Source organism: Mustela nigripes, chromosome 18 (genome assembly GCF_022355385.1).
Source record: "Mustela nigripes isolate SB6536 chromosome 18, MUSNIG.SB6536, whole genome shotgun sequence".
In the NCBI taxonomy this organism is placed as follows: domain Eukaryota; kingdom Metazoa; phylum Chordata; class Mammalia; order Carnivora; family Mustelidae; genus Mustela; species Mustela nigripes.
Window position 1 is genome coordinate 25,883,504 of NC_081574.1, and position 16,882 is coordinate 25,900,385.

Here is a 16,882-nt window from a genome sequence, read left to right on the forward strand (position 1 = left end):
TGCTTATGTTACCTCTCTCACTGTGTCTCTCTCTCTGTCAAATAAATAAATAGAATCTTTATTTAAAAAATAGCAGAACATTGAAAGACTTGCAAAGACTTTTTAAACATTACTGTTACTCGATATGGCAAGTTGTGTGCCATCTGGACCTCAAGAGATGGAAACATATCTACTACACATGATGTAAGATGGTGACATTTTTGCAAGTATTAGAAGAATGTTATGATCACATTCAGAATATAATATATATAATATATAATCCAGCATTTAATATATAATCCAGCCATGCTTCATAACATTGATCAGAAAATGTTGAAATATATAGAGCTTGATGAGTGACTGAAAACCAAGGACGAAGAGGGGCTATAAATCCCCAATCTGTGCAAAAGAGGATCCCAGAAGGTAAATCAGTAAACAAGCTATCAGCTTACTCTTGAAACTAACATGTATCTGAATTAAACGAAGGTGAGACCATCATCTTGGCCAGTGGCGAGTGTTAGAAGAATGGCAAGGGAGAACCAAGACCGGTCCTGGATATTAGACAATTAAACTTTTTTTCATCTGGATGTTAGACATTAATTCTTTTTGACATCTTCAGTCCTGTGTTTTCAGATACCATTCTTTCTACAAAGAAAGGAAAAAAATTATCAAACTTTACAGTATGCTGCAGATTTATTTATCCTCAGGTTAAAGGTATTCTTGCATTAAATCTACCTTTTTTTCTTAGATTAAAAATAAACCTTTCAATTTTGTTATTGATTGTGTTGAATCTGTGGATGAATTTGAGGAGTATATTATTTTCTGATTGCTGCTGTAACAAATTGCCACGAACATAGTGGTTGAATATAGCGCAAGTTTATTTTCTTACAGCCTTGGAGGTCAGAAACCCAAAGTAAGTGTCACTTAGCTATGATATCCATGGGGCTGGTTCCTTCTGGAAGCAATGAGGGGAGAGTCCATTTCCTTGCCTTTACAGTGTCTGGTGGCTGCTCTGTTCCTTGGCTGTGGCCCCCTCCTCAACTGTAAATTCATTACTCCAGTCTCTGCTTCAGCAATTTCATTGTCTTTTTTTTTTTTTTTAATTTCATTGTCTTTTGACTCTGACTTTTCCTGTTTTCTTCTTATAAGGACCATATGGTTATACTCTGTGTATCAGGATAATCCAGTATAATCTCTCCCTGTCAAAATCCTTAATTAAAACACACCTGCAAAGTTTCTTTTGACATACAAGGGGACATTCACAGGTTCCAGAGATTAGAATGTGAACATATTTGGGGCAAGGCATTATTGCCATTCATAGTATTTCCATCTTAATAATATGAAGTCTTCTGACTCATGACCATGGGATGTGTTTTCATTTATTTAGATCTTCTTTAATTTCTTTCAATAGTGCTTTGTCATTTCCAGTGTGTAAACTTTTCACTTCTTCTGTTAAATTGATACCTGTGTATTTTATTCTTATCGATCTATTATAAATGGAATTGCTTGCTTAACTTCATTTTACAAATGATTAATCTAGTATCCAGAAATGCAATGGATTTTTGTATTTTAATATTATATACTGCAATCTTAGTGACTCATATATTAGTTCTAATGGCTTTATAGTGGATTACATAGAATATTTGATATTCAAGACCGTGCCATCTGAAATGGAGATTATTTTATTTTTTCTCTGCCAATCTGGATGACTTTTATCTCATTTTCTTGCCTACTAGCCCTGGATATAACTTTCAGCAAAATATTGAATAGAAATGGTGAGGTCAGACATCTTTGTCTCCAATGCATATTTATTATAAATGAAATCTCAAACTGAATTTAGAAAAATCAGAATTTACAGGTAAGTAAAGTGTCAGAAAATATGATCATCTGTACTTCTGCATTTGGATGGAGTAGTTTGTGACAGATCAAGGTACTACTAAGAACAAGTGGGGGAAAAAGGAGCCAAACAAAATATAAAATGTATAATAAAATGATCATTTTTAATCACATTGGAAAGTTGTGGAAGCAACATGTACTAGAGGAACTATGGTCCAGGATCATCTTGAATCTTGGAAAGGTGAGATGATTATCTGCAAGTACATTTTTTGGAAAGTATCTGAAATTTTGGATGTGGCCTAACATCTGAGAATATGAGCTTGGCCTGTGTCAAAAGCTTTAGAGGCAAGAGGCCAACATAAGAAATGAACCAGACATAGACTAAGTCCTAATAAAACTGAAACCTAAGCTTTATTCAACTCAGTATTAAGGTGATCAGCCCCGTCTCTCTTTGTCTACATTTAAAAATTTACAGTATTTTGGTTATAAAAATATTGCTATATTTGCCAATATAAAGGATCATATAGTTGAATACTGAAAGAGAATAAAACTAGAACAAAACACACCTACAGAAACTCAAGTGTTAAAAGTCATCAGACCAGAGCAAAATAACCATGATTAATATATTCAAGGAAAAAAAGATGAAGAAAGGATGAAAAATTTGCCAGATAATTTGTTTCTATAAAATGAATAAATGGGGGCGCCTGGGTGGCTCAGTGGGTTAAGCTGCTGCCTTCGGCTCGGGTCATGATCTCAGGATCCTGGGATCGAGTCCCGCATCGGGCTCTCTGCTCAGCAGGGAGCCTGCTTCCTCCTCTCTCTCTGCCTGCCTCTCTGCCTACTTGTGATCTCTCTCTGTCAAATAAATAAATAAAATCTTTAAAAAAAAAGAATAAATGGAAATATTAAAATGGACAATTTTATCCTGACAATTCTATGAATGAATTTAACACAATAATACAAAAAATCAAATGCCAAAATATACAACTAAAATTTTTCCATACTCTTGGATGTTAGAACGTGAATTTCTAAAAATTCCAAGGGTCAAAAGAAGAAATTAAACAATATTTATATTGAAAACCATACACTACATAACCCATTAAACTTGCTAGATGCAGTCATTGCAGAGTTTAGAAAGAAATTTACTACTTAAGTGCATATATTAGAAAATAAATACCTAAAAAAAAGTCAGTGATCTAAACTTGATCTTACTAAGCCAGGAAAAGAAATCTAACCTCTATAATGTGTATATGAATGTACGCATATAAATAAGATAAAAACATAAGTCAATAACATTGAAGATAAAATATGCAATAGAGGAAAATTAACAAAGCCACAATTTGGTTCATTGGAAAAATTAATAAAAGTGATAAACTGCTATCAAGACAAATAAATAGAAAAAATGAAAACACACGTTACCAATATCAAGAAAGAAAAAGATGATTTTTGGTTTTGTTTTTGCTTTTTTGAGAGAGAGAGAGTGAGTGGGGAGGAGCAGAGGGAGAAGAGAAAGAATCCTAAACAGGCTGCATACTCAGCACTGAGCCCCAGGCAGCATTCAATCTCATGACCTTGAAATCATGACCTGAGCCAAAAATCAAGAGTCCGATATTTAGCCAATGGAACCACCCAGGCAACCCAGAAAAAACAGGAATTTCATGTAGAAATTAGATTCAATAAAAAGAGAATGAGAACATGTTTTGAAAGAATGAAATTCAATGATGTAATTAGAAAGTACATTGAGTCTTGTCATTTTTCTTTTCAAAAATCTTCCAAAATCATCTTATTGCCCTGAGGATGAGCAAGGACAAGTATGATCTGCTGCTTGTCCATAGATTAAGGTCATCTTCTGATACAGGACCAGCTTTTCCCCCTCAAAGTTACAGCTATACTGGCTATTGGCTCCCTTTAGTCCATCATACATACAGAGTTCTAGCCATTATCAGGATTTTCCCAAATGCTGCTGCCTCTGCCCTAGATTTGGTGAGCCAGTGAATTTGTAATAGGGTCGCTTACTCTTGAGAGTCCTTGAAAGCATACTTTGCAATCTTGGTTTAACCTGACATAATTTCTTAGGCTATGAAAAAGTCCAGAGCATAATCTCCAAATAGACTATTGCAGTGAACTCTGTAATTTATTTTTCTTGAATTTAGAAAAGAGATAAAAAAAATTATATTAAAAAAAAAGAAAACAAAAAAAGATAGTCCATAAATACATAAAAATAGAAAAGAGAAAAGAGCAATCCATATTTCAATCTTCCAAAAGAAAAGTATTAACATTGTTGAGTAGAGTTTTACACTTTACTTTTATGTAACATGATTTTAAGTAATTTTCCACATTATATTTTTATGAGTTTTTAATATTCCATTATATAGATATATCATAAATAATCATTTCCTTTTGATGAAAAATAAACTTCTGATTCTTCTCTATTATAAAGAATGCTTTCATAAACTTTTTTTCATAAAGCACTTTTTGACTTTAGGTTTATTTCTTTAGACCATATTTCCTAATTGTGTCACTATTAGGTCAAAAAGTATGCACGATTTTAGAGTGATTACTATATAATGCCAAAGTATTGTCTAAAGCAAAATGCAACTACTCAGTTCATTAGAAGAGTATTTCAGTACCCATTCTTTTAAGTTCTTCCTAAGACAGGATTTTCTCAATTTTTAAAATATTTTCTAATTGGGTAACAAATACCATGTTTATTTTAAAGACAAATTTCTAAAATAAAGAAAGAAAGAAAGAAAGAAAGAAAGAATTTCTATTTTTTTCCTATTTCATTCAGTTTTTATTTTTTGTACTAATATTAAGCTTGACTATTTTCCTTTTTTTAATTTAATTTAATTTAATTTTTTTCAGTGTTCCAAAATTCATTGTTTATGCATGCAATATGTGCCCTCCATAATACCCACCCAGATTTCTATTTATTTTATTGCAACTAATTTCTATAGAGGTTCGTCGTTCAGTTGCATTTTCCCTTGTTTATGCATGTTTTTTTTCTTTTTTTATTAGAATATTGTCTTTAGGTAGATAACTTTTCAGACCTCTTGACATCATCAGCAGTAAAGTTACATTGCCCTTATGTATAGAATAGTACAAAGTATAGATGTCTTTAATAAGTAAAGGGGGTGTTAGTTTTCTTGAAAAGTACTTGAATTGACCTTCAAACCATTCATCACACAGTTTATAGTAACTACAATTCCTCAATTTGTTGTTCTCTACTACTCCTTGCAAAGCACTATATTAGACATAGTTAAAAGCACAGAGTTCCTAAGGCATATCTGCTCTGTATTGGAGAGAGGTTGCTGATGAAATTGTTAATTAGCAATTTATCAAGATATCCATGTCATTGTGTATTGTAAAATGCCCCTGGGCCAAATGTAAATTATTCATAAATTAACATAGGAAAAGCAAAAGCCAGATCAGCAAGTTGAAGGTCATATCTACCTGATGCACTGAAATGCTAATCAACCCATAATTATTAAAGATGAATATAGATAGAAATAAGCCCTTCTAAACAAAACCTATACGTTATCATGTACCTTAATTCACTTAATAAAACTTCCAAATTAAATTTATGAAATTGTTAAAAGTCAGTCCCATTTCCTCCTTAATAAATGTAAAATTTTTCTAGTGAAACCTATACAATGCAGACACTTAGAGCATCATAAATGGCATTAGGAGATACCTAATGGAGAATTTATTTTCCACTAATAACAAACAGGACAAAGACATTTCTTTTCTGATTTATAAATGCTAACTTCCACCTTCTTGGCAAGCAACTAAATGTGTCTTTACAACAATATAGATGATCTGTCACTCTTGGTTAGTTACTTTCACTTTCCATTAAGGATTCATCTTAATGCTACATGATAGAAAATAATATTGGTGTGCATCTCAGATTTTCTACTATCATAAACAATTTTATTATCAAGTATGTCAGATCATTTCAAATTAGCAACTATCCCTTGGGCCCTCCATGTATACAGCACTTTAAGTTGCTAGCTTTATCATGGTGAAGACAACCCAGGTCCTGTTTTCAATGGTGTTGCAGTAATGGATATGTTTCTGATAGAACTGGGATTTCAGTTTATCAGACATTTTATTGATTAACACTTACCACCACCAGAATTGTGCACGTAGCTCAGCTCCAAGGAATTGACCAAGGTGTCTATGAGGGTACAAAAGACCCTCAAATGGGTGCAAATCAAGATGTAACAAAAAATAGTGTATTTTATTTATTGAGCATTTTTATGTGGTATAGCTAATAAGGAACTTTTTTATGTATCTCGTGGGGAATTTCTTTATATATATGTAATTTTTTTGCTTTATTCCTTATGACAATGTATAAAAAAGCTAATGTTATAAAAATCATTTTATAGATGAGAAGACTAAGGCTGGGGGTTGATAGTTTCACCAGGATCCCATTACTAGTGGCAGGTGTCACCAAGCAAGTTCTGATCTCACAGCCAGTGGTTTTCACAATCCTGCTGTATCTAAAATGTTCAAGTGTGGTTTTCTTCAAGGCCAAGCCATTGACTCCAGAGCCACTTTACTCTTACAACAAGATACCACATGTTTTGCATATTGCTATCTATATAGAGAGTCAAGAAATAACCTGGTATCTTCTGGGGGCCCCCTGACTCCATTTCTGATCTACAAAGCTGTAGGGATCTTTCTGCTGCTTTGCACTCTAATTACCATTTCCTTTCTATTGCACAATCAACTTCAGTCTGGTACCCTTTAGAGAACAAGGAAGAAGTTTTGTGCTAAAAATTTTAAATACTTTTTATCAAATGCAAATAAGATGATCAAACTCTGGGAAAATGAAATCAAGGTAATAATGCCAATGTAACACTTCCACGCAGAGCAGATGCTCAATGTTCAAAGATCCCTATAACCTGTTGATGTAGTCATACTTCTAAGGGAATGAATCTGTGCTCCTGAGCATTTTTCCAAGTTTTAATGAGCATTCATTATGGCAAAGCAATTTGCTTATCCCTCCTTAATTTATTTGTGTTGAATGGAGCTTATTCAGCCACCAGGAAATGTGCTCAGCCTTGTGATAGCTAAAACATAGAGAAGTTTGTGAACACTTTTGAGAAAATGAAGGTTGTTTGGAGAAAAAACAGAAGAGGAAGAAATCATGGGCTTGGAGGATATTACAAAGTAAGCAAGTCTGGTAACCAAGAAACACAGACAGAAAGGGGGCGTTGAGAGGAACCAGCCTTTCCAGAGAAGCACTTGGCCCGGGATCATCCAAAGGGTCAGATGGGGAGAACACATCACTTCTGAAGCCTCTTGTGGTATACAAAAATCCTCTGGTCCAAGAGTGCTGACCCATGCCTTCACAACCAACTCTAACCAGACACTTCACAGGCAGGTCAGAAAGCCTTAATGTGCAATTGTTCATCTTCAGGTCTGAGCTGCCAAATGAATAAATGCTTCCTAGCAAGGCGTGGGCAGACCCAGAATCCACTGCCTGTTCCCTCCACATTTATCAAACCAAAGTGAGCGTTATAAAGGTGAAGAGTGAGACATTATGTTTTTAATGCTTCATAAAAATGTACCAGTCATTCTTTTTCAAAGTGTTATAAGCTTTGTTACCTTTTACAAATATGTGAACAATTATTCTAAAACGCTACTTCTTGTGTTCTTCACCGTAGAAGTAAAAGTGTGTCTCACTCCCAGACCACGGAGGGAACTGATTTATATATGCAACTGGTGTGCCTTTGATAAACTAACCTTTTGCTCTGGGGTGAAGATTTTGGTAATTTTTTATGTCTGTTGTTTCAGGAAGTTCTAGAAGTCTTTTTTATTGCAATGAAAAATGAGTCTATGATGGAGATGATTTGCTGGTATCGGTGGTGGTGATGGGCCATTGAGAGTTTCCAATGAGACTGTAACAATTGCTTTGGAAACTGGAATGTATGGTGCAATGTGAACATGTAGTTTTGATTTGGTTTTAATAAAAAGAATAGCAACAGCAAATATTTGTGTTTTTGTCTTGTCTGAAGAAATGCACAGCTGTACTGAGTTGTGATGAAAATGAGGAGTGAAAAAACACCCAAAGGAGGAAAAATATGAAACCAAACTTAATTTTCTTTCAACAGCAAGTATATATCATGCTTTCTGTAGCTTCAAGCACTGCCACATGGAGTTTCCCTTCCTCTGCTCAGACTCTCTGACCCACAACTTCTTTATTTGATTAACCTCTTCGGTCTCAGCTTAGGCATCACTTGGGAAGATGAGTTGATGAGATTCTTGCAGAACTTGAAGAAGAAGCTGTGTTTCATGTCTGGTTTGCCATGTGTACAGCATGAAGAGGCCACGTGTGAAACCTGTCATGGAATAAATGAACTCAAATGAAGAAATAGTTCAAGACAGAAATAACCATGAACATGTCATCCTTGCTTCCTTGCACATGTTCTCCTGCCCACCCTGAAATTTGGAAAACTTTGGTAGAGGGCTTGGTCATCTCCAGTATTTGGGAAGGGGCTTGAGCCAATCTTATGTGGATTCCAGGGGCTGGAAAGCATCTGCTGACATCTGGAAGACTTGAACACAACCAGAAGAGTGTAGCCTGTTGTCAGGAGGTTATTTGGTAGACAGGTAAGGGCAAAAGAAGAGAAGAGAATGATCAATTTGATTTATGCTACTTTTCAGTACAGAGATGCTTGCTTCTTGTTTAGGTGATTCACCGGTCTGTCCCATCCATCTACCTCTCTGGATCATAGATTCACAATGTTTTATGTCTGTCAGTTGTGCTGGGCTCCTAGCAGGAGCCTTTTATGGATGAAAGACAAATTTATAGACAAAAGGACAGATAGCATGCCTAGAGATAGCATCTTATAGCCCTAGTAATCTTCCTAGAAAATTCAAATCTATAAAAACCTTTTCACAATGTAGCAACAATACAGAACAGATGATATTATATCCAGATGATTGAAGGACTCACAGAATAAAAGTGTGGCACATACAATCCAGTAAAAGTGTTTGGATCTGGTGTTGTCCTTATTCGATTTTGTTTTAGAAGTGATTCGACCGATGTTTGTGGGGAGAAACGTTGTCAGTAATGAGTTCATTTGGTAGATTTGTTCTCTCCCTAAACATGGCCCATGAATTTATGAGTGATTTAATGGTCCATTAAAGACCTTTTTTAAAATATATAATTTAAGACATGTAATTTATTTAAATTATAGTATTTATCATAAAATCTTGAATAAAGAAACAATGGAGGGGGCACCTGGGTGGCTCAGTGGGTTAAAGCCTCTGCCTTCGGCTCAGGTCATGATCCCAGGGTCCTGGGATCGAGCCCCGCATCGGGCTCTTTGCTCAGCAGGGAGCCTGCTTCCTCCCCTCTCTCTCTGTCTGCCTCTCTGCCTACTTGTGATCTCTGTCTGTCAAATAAAATAAATAAAATCTTTAAAAAAAAAAAGAAACAATGGAGAAAGCAAAATATCATGATGTAACGATACTTATACCAAATAGTTCAGAAAAGTTCACTTTGTAAATCTACCAAAATCCCTGTAATCGGTTTTGGTTGGATAGTCCCCCTCCGCTGGTGGGCAGTTAGAAGGGAGTTTGGGGCAAGGACAATGAAGAGGGGCCCATGACTCTTCAGTCATGACTGAGACGCTTCAGCAAAATATTACTATTTTATGAAATTTGAGACAATTGCCAAAATTTAAGAAGTTACAACATTAAGAGTTGGTTAAGGACTCTTACTGTCAACAGGTGGGGAGAAATCCTAGTCTAGACCATGGCATTTGTCCCTTAAATCCTGCAACTAAAGGAGTCTTTGTAACAGGGTCGAATTAACACATGGCACACTTATGTTAACAGAATTCAACCGGAGTTCTGAGGACCACCCTTTTTGAAGAATAGCGGTACTGACCTTTGCAAATAATCCTCACAATAACCATTTTGTGTATGGGCTTTGAAGTCACAAGAACAGAGTTTCAAAGCTGGCTCTACTCCTCAGTAATTGAGTGACTCTGGGCATCAATTAACCTCTCTGTGTCTCTCTTACTTCACCTATAATGTGGGGATAATTATAGTATCGACCTCATCTATATGTGCAGAGATAATAATAGTATCTACCTCAGAGGTGTTTTGAGACTTAAGGTAATAAATGTAAAACATTTAGAACAGTATATACTTAGGAAGGTCTCAATAATAGTAGCTATTAATATCTTTTCAATATCCTAAATTTACAAATGAGCAAGCTGAAGCTCAAAGAGCTTCTGTACTTACCACACATTGTGTCTCCAGAAAGTGGCAGAGTAGGGAATCAAGTCTGCTCACACCTGATTACAAAGCACATATCCCTTCCCACATCATCATATTCCAGGTCTGCATAAAGACAAGCGGGTCATCCGTTTGGTCAGGTCAGGGAGAGGCAAAGGGAGGCTGACTGTGGTAGAAAGGGGAGTTTCAGACTCAGCAGTAAGGTTATTGGAGCCAGTGACTTGGGTATGACTGGAGGCATCACTTAAGAAAATGACATCAAGTGGTTGTAGTTTGAAGCTCTCCAAAATTTTATCCTACGGGGGTATATGACATTCGTAAACCAATCTCTTCATAGTCTGCGTCTTAGTTTTGCAATTTGTAATATGAAAAGAACAGACCAAATCATCTTTTATTTCCCTTTCACACGTAAATCTTTGACTGGGGACACAATCAGTGTTTGTTTTTGTTTGATCTAAACTTCCGTCTTTCACATTTTAAGTGAACCCTTTAAGCAAACCCCATTTATCATGAATAAATATTTGTTGAGTCCTTACTCAGCATATAAACCATGGCAACTGTTACAACAGTTAAAGAGAGAAGTTAAGTGTTAATCCTGCTCTCCAGTCCCAGCGCCCTCCCCCCACATCGCCCCACCACCTTCCAGAAGGAAGAGCTGTGTATAAGCCCAGAGCATTCAATGTAAGCAGAAAGCAAGTATTCTCTTTGAAACATTGAAGTAAAATGCTACTGACATTCAAACCTTGGACGGTGTGGGGTGTGAGCAGGGCCTAGAATCTGAACGTGCAGAACAGAGGAGAAAAGAGATACTTTGATTAAGTTTAGAGAACATGAAATACTTACATGAACCAAAACAGCCTTTGCTGGAATATAGTGAATGTGGATGAAGAAACAGAAAGTGAGGTACAACTTCCTTCCTATCTTTTATGTGTGTACATATTTATTTATTTATTAGAGAGAGCATTTATTTATTTTATAGAGAGAGAGCATGAGCGAGCAGGAGATACGGAGAAAGAAAGAATCTTAAGCAGGCTTCATGCCCCGTGAAGAGCCAACATAGGACTCAATCAGGACCTGAGCTGGAACCAAGAGTCAGAGGTTGAAAGGACTGAACCACCCAGGCGCCCTGAGGTACAACTTCGTAATAGGTACAAGCTCCATAACAGGAGCTGTGGGGTCAAGGTAAATGCTGGACCATAGCCTGGGGCCCATAAGGAACCATTTAAAGTTTTAAGCAGAAGATGACTAGGTTAGAGCCGGAGTATTTTGGAAGGACTATGACAGCAGATGTTTGGCAGGAAAGGAAGCTGAAGGAAGATCACCGGGTAATGAATTGCTGTTGTTAATCTACACTGCGGAACGAATGGACAAATACATGCCTCTGATTGGAGGACCAGGTTTAGCCTGTTGGTAGCCCATTAATATGCTTTTTGAATGAATAAATAATGCTTTAAGGTTAGAGAAAAGATGAGAAAATGCTCTGCTGACCCATAATAAAATCCAATAGACTTGAGCTGACAAGGATTAAGATAATCCTGACAAAAATATAATAGCATTATAGAAAGCAGATTAAAGAACAGGAGTGTTTTTGTACACACGAACAAAAATACAATCTAAGACATTAAAATGTCCATGTTATTTGCAGAATGGCTCTGTTTGATATTTTATTTTCACTCATTTCCATATATGCAATCAAATCTCCAATATATTTCACATCCAAGCGTGTGTTATGAAATAGGATAGTCTGGTCAAATAGTATTGCAATTACACAGCCTCGAAAAATGCATACAGATCTTTCAGAAAAAGAGTTGCTTCCACAGTCTGGTATTCACTCAGTTGGTGAGTCCCTTTCCAACATTTTTCCCCTACTTCGGTTTAGTTCTTTGATTCAGTTTTCAGAGTGTGCATGGAGGGCTCCAAATAAAATAAAACTGGGTGAGGTGAGTCACTTAAATGTTAATTGTAGCAAGCCTTCATTGATGGCTAGACAGAAGCCTAGAAAATATAACGACTATATTGAACAGGTCCTCTCCTTAAACAGTTTTCTGATATTACTACCATATGTAAAAGATAATATTTTCTCTTGATCCTGGACACATGGTAAATAGTACTGCAAACATACACTAGAGCTTACAAAATCATCAGTTCTTATATAGTTGAATGCTACTGCGATTTTTTTGGTCTGTCTAGATGTCCCTAGTAATTTTCACATCTTTTCTTATACGACCAACTTTCTTGGAAAGAGAGCGAACTATTAACCCCAGCCACCCCCTTAGTACCAAAGAGACATAGCCTCTCTTAGAGAAATGCCTCTCCTTGTCCCATTTTTACCTGCCTTTTTTCTTTTTATTTTGAGACACAGCCCTTAAGCGAAAGAAAGGGAAGGTTAAGTAGGTGATTACTATGGAATGTCATGTACAGTCAGGGTCTGGAAATAAATGCCCGTGTTGTACGGCTTGCTCTTTGAGTTTCTCCATAGCTATTTAAATGCATATGGAAACTGGCAAGGACTCCAATAAAAGAGGTCGGCTGTGTTCTCTTACCTGATTCAACTTAGTCTTCCGCTACCTGGTGTAAGTGGGAATCATAAAATAGGATACTTCTATAGCTTAATATTTTACTCATCTATCTATTTAATTGGTCATTTTTGATAGGAGGCTAGACTTATTTTTTTAAATACAGGTTTACAGATTGGGGATGGGATTTTTTATGTATTTATATATTTATTTTAGATCATACTCATGATACATCCTTGCAGTTGTAGAATTATGGCTTCTTGAGGATGAGTTAGAACTTAATGATGATCAGGCAGCAGTATGAGTGCAGAATCCTCTGGGGCTTTCTCTTCCACACCAGTCTGTTTCGGTTATCTTGCTCACCCACAAACAATAGCATATGTAACAGTTTGGGTTGCTAAACCTTCAAACAAAGTTGTATTAGTTTAGAAAGAAATGACAGCTTGTTTTTTCTGCACTCCTATTTCCTCAGTTTATTAAGCAGCCAATTAAAATGTATCATTATATAATGAAAGAAAGCCGGCCCTAAACAGGTTTGGGGAAAAATACAAGTAGCCCTTGCTAAGCATAGGGCTCACCTCATGGGGGCAGAATTGCATGGTGCCTACGGCCTGGCACCTGCTAACCCCATGACCTCAGGGTGCTGTGACAGAGGGTTGAACCTAAGAAATGGAGACCACCAGTTAACGCCTGACTTGGTTAAGAGGGGATTGATTACACAAGCTCACTCCTTCCAGATTTGCCAGCACCGGGATCCTTCCCGAATCTCTAAAGCGGTTGCTTATGTCTAGCCCAAGGTAACTGGATCCTGTATCACTGTATCACTCCCCCAAATATAGTGTCTTTTGCCTTTAAATAGTGGGTACTGTTCATAGTAAACTAAGCTGAAGCTGAGAACTACTTATCATTATCCAGCACTCAAATTGAGCAGGTACTGGGCTCAGTATTTTTAATCAATTATTTTATTGAATCTAACAACCCTGTGCATGAAACGAGTATTATCAGTATTAGCAGATGAGAAGACAGAAGCTCAAAAATGAAAAGTGATCTCTCAGACATCTCACAACTAATAGGCACAGGCTGCAGATTAAATTTCATATCTGGGGGCACCTGGGTGGCTCAGTGGGTTAAGCCTCTGCTTTCGGCTCAGGTCACCATCTAGGGGTCCTGAGGTCGAGACCTGCATCGGGCTCTCTGCTCAGTGTGGAGCCTGCTTCCCTTCCTCTCTCTGCCTTCCTCTCTGCCTGCTTGTGATCTCATTCTCTCTCTCTCTCTCTCTCTCTGTGTGTGTGTCAAATAAATTGGTAAAGTCTTTAAAAATAAATAAATAAATTTCATATCTATCTGAGCATAAAGCTGAAGCATTTAACCATTATGCTGTTGTTTACTATTGTCCCATTTCTTTGTTTGTTAAAAAAAATACATTTTGGGGATCCACTGACTGGAATATGAAGGTTTCTCAACCTTGATTGCTTTCATTATTAGTCTTTTCCAAAGGGGTGCCTCAGTGGCTCACTCTGTTCAGTGTCAGACTCTTGGTGGTTATGGCTCAGGTCATGTTGTCAGGATCATGAGTTCGAGGCCCCCATCTGGTTCTGCACTTGGCACAGAGTCTCCTTGAGAGTCTCTTTCCCTTTGCCCCTGCTCCCACTTGTGCGTACAAGCTCTCTTAAATAAACAAATCTTTAAAAAAGATATTAATCTTTAACATCCCTGTCATCTAGTGTCAATACTCATTTCTGAATTTAAGTGATCAAAACTCACTCCAACTATTTATGACAATATTTTTATCATTCTTATTTTTTAAGGATTCTGAGAGTCCTTTAAACTCCATTCTTCCCTCTTTCCTTTCTTTTTTCCTAAACAGAGTGCATATGATGGTATTCATTAATGTCCTAACTGGGCTTTCCTGCTTCCACCTTAGCCCCCAGCGGCCCAGTCACAGCCCAGTTGCCAGGGTGATTCTACTAAAACAAGTCAGACCACATCAGTTCTCTGCTCTGACCTTCCAGCAGCTCTCTGGCTTAACCAAAATGCAAACTAAAGTCCCTAAAGACATTCGAGGTCTTATGGGATTTGCTTCCCCATCTTCTCATTTTTCAGAGTTCATCTTCCGTTCCTCCCTCCCTCTGTTCTAGCCACCAGTCTCCCTGCTCTTTATGAATCATCAGGCATTCTCCTGCCTCAGAATTTCTGCATTTTTTGGTCCCTTTCCTGGAACCCACTTCTCTCTCCTTCACTACACTAACTTTTTTTTTCAAATGTTACACTTTCATTGAGATCTTTTTTTGCCCATTCTGCTTGATATTATACACACCAGCAGCCAGCATTTCCTGCTGCCTTTCCTTCCTTACTATACTTTTCTCCATCATACTCATCACCTTCTAGTGGTATATATATTTTACTCATTTATGTTATGCTCGTGATGCCTGGCGTCCATCTGAGTAAAATGTCTGTTTTGTTCCCCTGCAGGATCTTCAGAGTCTAGACCAGTGCTCAGCACAGAATAATACTCTACATTTTGTTGGATAAATGACTGAAAGAATGAATGAATATTTCAATAAAAATATCTTATAAATCATAATGGATGTGGGTAGGAATGTGAACATGTTTTAAAAGCATTAGTGAAACTGTAGGCAGTTTGAAGATGAGCTATTTAGACTTAATATTTAAGGTAGGAATAAGAAATTCATAAGATACAATAGTATTGTATTTTGACAATGCAAAATTGTTATTTAATCATAGAAAAGATTTTAAAACGCTGAAGTTTCATCACCTGGTGGTAGCATGAAGGAAAATCGACTGTATACATAGATAGATAAATGACATACATACATTTCACACACAAACATCTCTGTATTAGAAGCTGAGGAAGTATATTCTTGGGTTTTGTTCAGCAAAAACCACCACAGGACTCTGTCTCGTAGCATTTTATAATCTGCCAAGCCAACTTCATCTAAGTCTGTTACAATTAAGGGACAAGGAACAGTTACAAGTGGACTGTATCAAGTAGTTCTTCAAGGTAAAAGCTTGACTAGCAGGGAATTACATCAACCTGTCCTTAAGGTCTTGAGAGGCTTAACAGTTCTGGTTGATTAAATTACACAGCAGAAAGAAGCATTTTCAAATCATGCTTGCTGTATGAGTTTCCATGAGAAATTCAGAGACCAAAAATAAATAACTGAAGTCTTAACATGGTGCAGAACGATGTCACGTGTCTGCTAGGTGAGCGGACATGGAAAGATTATGCCCATTGTGGCTATTTAGAAGAAATATTCTGGCTTTCTGTTCTACGTTTTTGCCATAATAACTCCTACTCATTTGGCGGGACAGATACATCAAGTGTAATTTTGAGGTACATGTTAAAGGGAGGCATTTTTACTCCCAGAACAACCCAGCTGTATCCACATCCGTCATAGCCATACAAGGGTTGAACTAGAAAGTATAGATGTTTTCTTTCCGATTCTATTGTGGCACAATGCCAACAAATCTCAAAAATCACAATTCATCTAATATCACAAGTCTTTCTGAGCCCAAAATGCACCCTCTAGCTCGAGCCACATGATAACCTCGTCATCATTTTCTACAGTCCTTTGTTGTTCTGTAACATCATCTTTAGAAAACAACTAAACTAAGAAATAATACCAGGTATGCCACTGTCTTCTTTTACTATGCTAGCCTGGCCAGGGGAACTCCTTAAAACTCATTTCTCCAAGGCTGACATGTGAACAAAACGAAATTTCTAGCAGGTCTAACACAAGAAAACTGCTTTCAATTGAAAATCCCACTTCTTTCGTGTTCAGTGCTGAGCTGCTTCTTCGGCAGAGGAAATACCAACGTCCTTTTAATCTATACCAGAGAGAGATGAGCACAGTCAAGCTTTGTTACTGGCCATATGGAATAGGACTATATTGAATTGAGCATACATCAATTAGTTTGTGTCAGCTTCTAAAGCTTTATGAGCAGTCATTGGAGAAAAAAGTCTTGAGAATGGGTCAACAAATTGAGTGTTTTCTAGGGTTTTGTTTTTGTTTTGAGAGGTGTACAGATTTTTTAAAATGGGGTCTACTATGTCATTGGATCTGCTTCTGTTCCTGGGGTTAGCCCTGTGTGGGTGCAGGTCTAGGATGCTTTTGGAGGGAAATCAGATGACATGCTATCTTCATTCTTTCCTTTTTGACCAAGAAAGATCTTTATCAGCTATGCTGAGCTAGTTCTTTCTCTGGGTAGCATTTCCTACACCTGCATCTAACTGCTTACTAAATATATACATAACAGACAAAGAATTCCAAGTG